This window comes from Papaver somniferum, unplaced genomic scaffold (genome assembly GCF_003573695.1).
Source record: "Papaver somniferum cultivar HN1 unplaced genomic scaffold, ASM357369v1 unplaced-scaffold_139, whole genome shotgun sequence".
In the NCBI taxonomy this organism is placed as follows: Eukaryota; Viridiplantae; Streptophyta; class Magnoliopsida; order Ranunculales; family Papaveraceae; genus Papaver; species Papaver somniferum.
The window spans coordinates 4,425,719-4,432,117 of record NW_020623156.1 but is presented as its reverse complement, the minus strand read 5'-3'; the positions used below and the strand labels follow the sequence as shown (position 1 = coordinate 4,432,117).

The 6,399-nt window shown below is 34.4% G+C and overlaps 1 long non-coding RNA gene across 1 annotated transcript; it reads right to left on the bottom strand.

Annotated features, from left to right (window-relative positions):
- Window positions 1–4,653: 4,653 nt before the first annotated feature.
- On the bottom strand, window positions 4,654–5,956 carry LOC113335141. The gene is made up of 2 exons (XR_003353169.1): window positions 5,096–5,956; window positions 4,654–4,970 (listed from the first exon to the last, which is right to left on the bottom strand). It is a non-coding gene; the product is annotated as an uncharacterized LOC113335141 (long non-coding RNA).
- Window positions 5,957–6,399: the final 443 nt, after the last annotated feature.

Below are 6,399 nucleotides of genomic sequence, written 5' to 3'. Positions count from 1 at the left end.
TTAATGTAATACTCTTTATCCGACAAAAAAATATAATAATAATAAAAAGAAGAAAAAGAAAAAAAACCATGGACTCACTTGTTTTCCAATATTGCAGCATACTGCAGCTGGTGATCGCACTTCAGGGTTTACATACTGGAAGAAGATGTAAAAGAAGAGCAGAGATTGGAAAAAGAAGGAAGAGCAGATATTACATAAAACCCCCAAATGTGCAATGGGACTCTCGACCAAACCCGTTGGGCTTCTTGTCCAGTAGAATTTTTATTTTTATTTTTATTATACCGAAAAGAAATTTATTAGAAGTTGGAATACCGTACGGTGTAATGCTGCAAGTTGCAACTGTAAAGTTTGCCAACTTATCAGCTAGCTTATTGAACTTTATCTTGCGAAAGTATGTTAATGTAGTTGCTTTATCTTTCTTTATACATTCACCGCCTCAACATATATTAATTTCCTGTCAATAATGTCACCTGGTTGTATATTATGGTACTGAACAAAAGCAAATCTTATCGGACTGTTATATTATTTTCTGGCTGTTAGTGTTGTTGTTAAAAGTATTTTTATTGTTAATTTGTTCTGCGATAGTTCTAAAATTCGCAAATCTCAAAAGGGAAAAGCCAAATCCCAGCTACGACAAAATATCGATAAATTAATAGGCTTGGGACCAGAAAAAATTATTGTTTTAGCGAAATTACTAATATATCGAGTCAAAATTCAGCTTGTATAAGCCTAGTTGAGACTGGAGAATTTTATTAATTTAGCGAAATGATTAATTTATCGAAGTTCTACTATATATATACGGAATCTAATACATTATCGGCGAAGGCCAAACATGGCGTAATCCAAGTTTTAAACTGAGTAATAAGTTTAGGAACCCAGCAGCTAAGTACTGCTTCTACAACAAAACTTCAAGTTTTCTATCGCCAATTTTAAAAAATTGGACATCGAACCTGGTACCTAACCATCTTATTCCCTGCATTAGGAACACATTCTAAATGTTTGTGTTATTTTTGTTAGTGGGTTTCCATCTTTTAAAGAGCTCGAGGTTTGAAGTTTGAACCATGTATCGTCTCTCCTTAATTTTTGTGCAAGTGGGAAAATAATGCGCCATATGCAGTGGCCATACAAATGTAGCTATAACCTTTGACCACAATAGCACACAAAAGCAAACCAAGTCACAAGATGCACTGAACTTGGAATCAGAATTTAAATCAGGTTGATCTTTGGATCTACAACAATTACCAAAAGCAACTAACTAAAAGAAAAAACGATTTTTTTTTTCAAAGCTTAGGTTCCAATTCCAATTCCAGACCTTTTAACGTAACCTTAGCTTCTGCAACTCTCGTCGTTGTTTCTGCAACATGAGCTGCTGTTGCTGCACATCACTTCCTCCTCAGATCCGTGACCATAAACTTCTTTGTATAGAATTTCTGCTATTTCTTCCTCTTCTCTAATCTCAGGTAATCTCAGCTCTTGGTCTAATCCCGAGTTCGCTATATACCGAAGAGCTTTAGCTTTTGATAATTCAATAGGAGACAGATCAAACCCAAGATATCCTTCACGTTGAAACTCCAACGCATTATAAAAAATCTCATCAATAAGTGGTAGTATCTTGTCTTCGTTCTTCCTTTCACCAATTTCATCCAACGTGTAATCTGAACATTTGATACAATAATTCAATTTCTCACCAACATTCTTAGGATTATTTCTCGATGGACAATCACACCTATGTATCAAAGACCAACTCCTCATAACATATTCAGCTATATCTTTAGAAATACAATGCAAATAAAAATGGAAAATTCTGTATTTCATCGCAAGTTCTAAACCCAAAAAAACTCCTTGTAACTCATGGTAGAATGGAGAAACGCAACCAACTGCAGCCCTAGATATAACAAGAATGGGGTGTCTCTCACTATCACGTATGATAACCCCATATCCCTTGGACAAGCCTCAAACCTCAACTATAAATTGCTGATTACTAGCATCTTTAATAAAAAATTTTGTTTCTTCATCGTTTGATCCCCATTCTTCTTCACACATAGACAGCCACTGAGAACGTGTTGGAATATAAGGGTGTTCTATGATACCGTCCGCACTATTAGAGATAGATTAGTTGTAAGTATTACAATTATATAAACTGATACAGATAAATGTTATGCAGAAAAGCTTAATACACATTATACCTCAATTTGGCAACTTGAATGCAGTTTTGGTTGCAATCCCTTGTGTACTTAGCCACCCTTTGCACCCTCGTGAGCCGTTGTTTTATTGTAGACTCTTGTTGTTCCTGCAAATTTGTTGGCATCGTATATGAGTCAGAAACAGAAATTGAATTGACGATTTCATACACACATAAAACTAATGAAAAGATACAACAGGTGCTTACTGGATGAGCTTGGCACTGATCTGTACTCATGGTACTTTCCAGACTCTTCTTCTGTCTACGTTTCTGCGAAGGAGGTTCCAAGGTACATATATGAATCGAGACTACAAAAATTTAGAGACTACACAGCCTTAAAGTTTCTTTCAGACCTCTAAGAATGCAGCACGGGCTAAAGCTAAAGGGTCATGACTCGGCTTAGATAATTACAAGAATCTGCCGAGAAATAGAAGTCTTAATAGTGAACAAATTCCTTAATAAAACTAGAAATAAGATTCCTAATATAGCTAGAAATAAGATTCCTAAATATAAGTATGATGGAAAATTTTAAGAGATGACCAGAATACAATGCATATGACGCAAAGACCAATCGGTCCATCTCATGCATGTTGTGAAGTATAGGGTTAAAAGTAAAACACCAATACACCCAAACCAAGCATCACACTGAGGAGCTCACAACATCAGATGATTCTGAATTAGTACCGCCATCATCGACTGCTGTTGAGGTCAACTCTAGTTGTTCCTATAAAGTTTGAAGCCAAGTATTTCTTATTCAGTGCAAGTAGGTGGGCTGATAGCCCATGTAGGACTATTGGTGGGCATCCAAAATACCTTTGAAGCGAAGTAAAAGAATCAAAAATAAGAGCGGAAATTGATAATTACTCGGATATGAATTAAAAGACGGCAACTAGGCATGAGGGATCTAAACCTAAAGACGCCGCCGGAAAGAAAAATGGATCTAAACCTAAAGGCCGGTGCATTGGCGATTTATTTACACTCCAACTATTTAGGATTTCTAGTCTGAATTGAGTCTCAATAAAGTTCTGGAACTTTTAGGGATCCAAGTAGTTGGGATGATACATTAACCTTCAAGCCAGAGCGATTTACCATGGGCAGGATTTTGAATTCATACTTTTTGGAGCTGGACGACGTATCTGCCCAGGGCTCCCTCTAGATAAGCAAATACTTCACATGTTATTTTTCTTTTGGTATAGAAATTGGGTGTTGGTTGTCTTGGGTGTATGGGATTTCATCATTATTGAAACATATACAAGAGAACCCACAACAAACACTATTCAAACGAATTCATCATTCCTAAATCTGGGATTTCAAGGAATGCTACGTAGGAAACTGCATTCGGACAGTCTATTGACGGATGCATTTAGTTGGAACCTTTTTTTTTTGACAGCATTGGAAGACCAAGTACTCAAGTGAACATATTCATCCGTTGACTATTGTTAGGAACACAAGGAGGTAGTAAAGCACTACTTTCCAATAATTGTTTGAAACTATTATAACAGTGACATCATATTCCATAACGGAGGATATGAGTACTACTTGGCCCAATTGGAATTAAGTTGGTGTTCATCAAACAAAAGAAAACAATAAAAAATAATCACCAAAATGTATACTTCATGATCATCAAAACATCCACAAATGTTAAATTTACTGTAATTTTGTTACATTCCTTCAAAAAAAAATATGAAGCAAAATAAGATGATGTGAATATATTAAACCGATAAAATCATTAATTTAGTCCTCGAAAAGCTTTACAGTTTATAGTCCAATTAGCAAACCCCACTGATCGTACTTGCCCTTAATTACTGTATGTTAATCTTGTTTTTGATTACATTAACTTGTACGACACCATGCAGATTAAATCCTTTTTATTTTTTTCAGTGAAACGCATTACTTCACCCTTAGTCGCAGACATGAAGATTGGATCATTGCATTGATTCCTTTGATTATCCTCTTACGCCCCAGACCACCTACGAACACTACAAGAAAAGTTGGATTAAGCGACCAGGCATTTTTGGTTGGAAAAGCCCATATTGAGTCGCTCTATCCCTTAAAACGACTCAATTTGGCTCTCGCTCTGGAGTTGCAAAAGGTGGGATTTCAACAAGTCTAGAGCAGCTAGGCACTCGCTCTAAGCATGTTTCAACTACTACCAGCATTTAACTAATATGATTGCTTTAATTTTATTCCAACTATTCTGAGATGAGTCGCTCCAAATATGTTTCAACTACCATCAACGGCTAACCAATATAATTGCTTTAAATTTATTTCAACCATCCTACTGAGTAATAAGTTAAGTTGACAATGGTTTAGGGCGACTCAATTGTCCAATGCTTTAAACTTATCAGAGATTAGTTGCTCTTTCTTCATCGACGGGAATGTTCTGATTGGATAAATGGTCAACGGACAGATTTTGACTCAGATGAATAAAAGTAAAATTAAAATTAATATAGGGACAAATATGAGCAAAATTTAATGCAACATTAATTTTAATTTATTATCACAAAATTCAATTTACAACATCATTTATTAGTCAATTTACAATCTCATATTTTTACAAAAATGAAATACAATCTCTGGGAAAGAAAATTAAAATCTAATGATACATGGCACCATTGAAACAACAACTTCAACCTGCACCCATCAAAGTTCTTGAATTTCACAGGACAATCTTAAATAGATCTGCAATCTAACATCCTTCGATCTGTTCTTTTAGCTCTGATTTCTAGATCAGAAGAGTACTCATCCTAAATCTGGTTTCTTCCTCCCCAAAAATGTGAACTTTGGTCTTGCATATATACAAACCAGCAAATTCAAAGTGGAACTAAGTATAATCAGGATTCAAACTAAAAGACAAAAAAAAGGATAAAAACTAGATTAAGAAACAAATCAACAAAACCTGATACTTTTTACCTTCTTCAAAGTATGCGTAGGAGCAAACTTCACTTGATTTGTTTATTCCGAACCAAAGAAAAAAAAAATCAGACTCATTGAAAAAAAAATCAAAGAATCATATTTATATATATAGATGAGCTAAGTAACTTATGGTCCAAACGACCAAAGACATATTATCAGTGTAGACAACAAAACTTTATAAAGAGAACAATAAGCTTGAAATCTTGATTAATAACAAATCTTTATGGAAAAGATGACAGATGCATCTAGATACAGATTAATACAGAGGAAGATGAATTAGAAATTCTAAACAAATAAAAATCAAATTAACAAACTCAATCATTTAATGGATAAACGAGACCAACTGAATAAGAAACCTATCAATAAAATCTGATAATTTGTGATAATTTATTCATTCAAAGATAGAAAAAAAAAATCAGACCCATTTGAGAAAATCAAAAACTCCTAATGCAACCAATTTCATATAGATTTTAATTAATTTATGGTCCAAAACGACAAAGAGATAACTGTTCTGTTTACACATCAAAGCATGAAGCCCTGATTAGTAACAAATCTTAAAGGAAAACATGGATATGAAGAGAGAGGCATAGAGATGCAGATCAATATAGAGGAATAAGAAACGAAACCTTAATACCTAAACACTGTTATTACTACAATCAATCATTGCAGACAAAGAAATATCTTAATAACAAAATCAAAAATTTTGAATCATTCGTTAGTAAATCCAACCCAATGAACAACAATTAACAAACAAATTTTATCAATTAATCCAATGAGAACAAGATCTATTGAGAATCTAAGATGGAGGAAAGAAGAAGATGAGAAAAGTAGGAGAAGGAGGCGCAGCTGCTTCTACGAGAGAGAGGAATGAAAAGAGTTCTCCAAAGGAATTAGGTTTTCCTATAACCTTTATGTGGAAAGGCAAATTACAGGCCGTTGGATGGCATAGAGAAGAAACCAAATTGATGGATGAGATTTATCTCATCTTCCACGTTTCGAAACAACGGGACATTCGTCCACTACTAATTTTTATCAAAATCCGTATGAGATTTCTTTGTAAGTTGATATCCGTAGGATTATAGACTTTAGTTCTCTATTGGTTGGAACAATCTCATGCGGATCCTCATGGATTTGTGTTTCTTTTAAGTAGATTTGTGTTTCTTTCGTAAGGCATCACTTGTGGATGGTGAAGTTTCGTATTTCGGAATATTTTCATTTTTTGTAGGAATATAGAATTTTACATGAGGAACATGTTACCAAAATATTAGCTTCAAATTCATTTCCGGTTGAGCTCAGTAGAA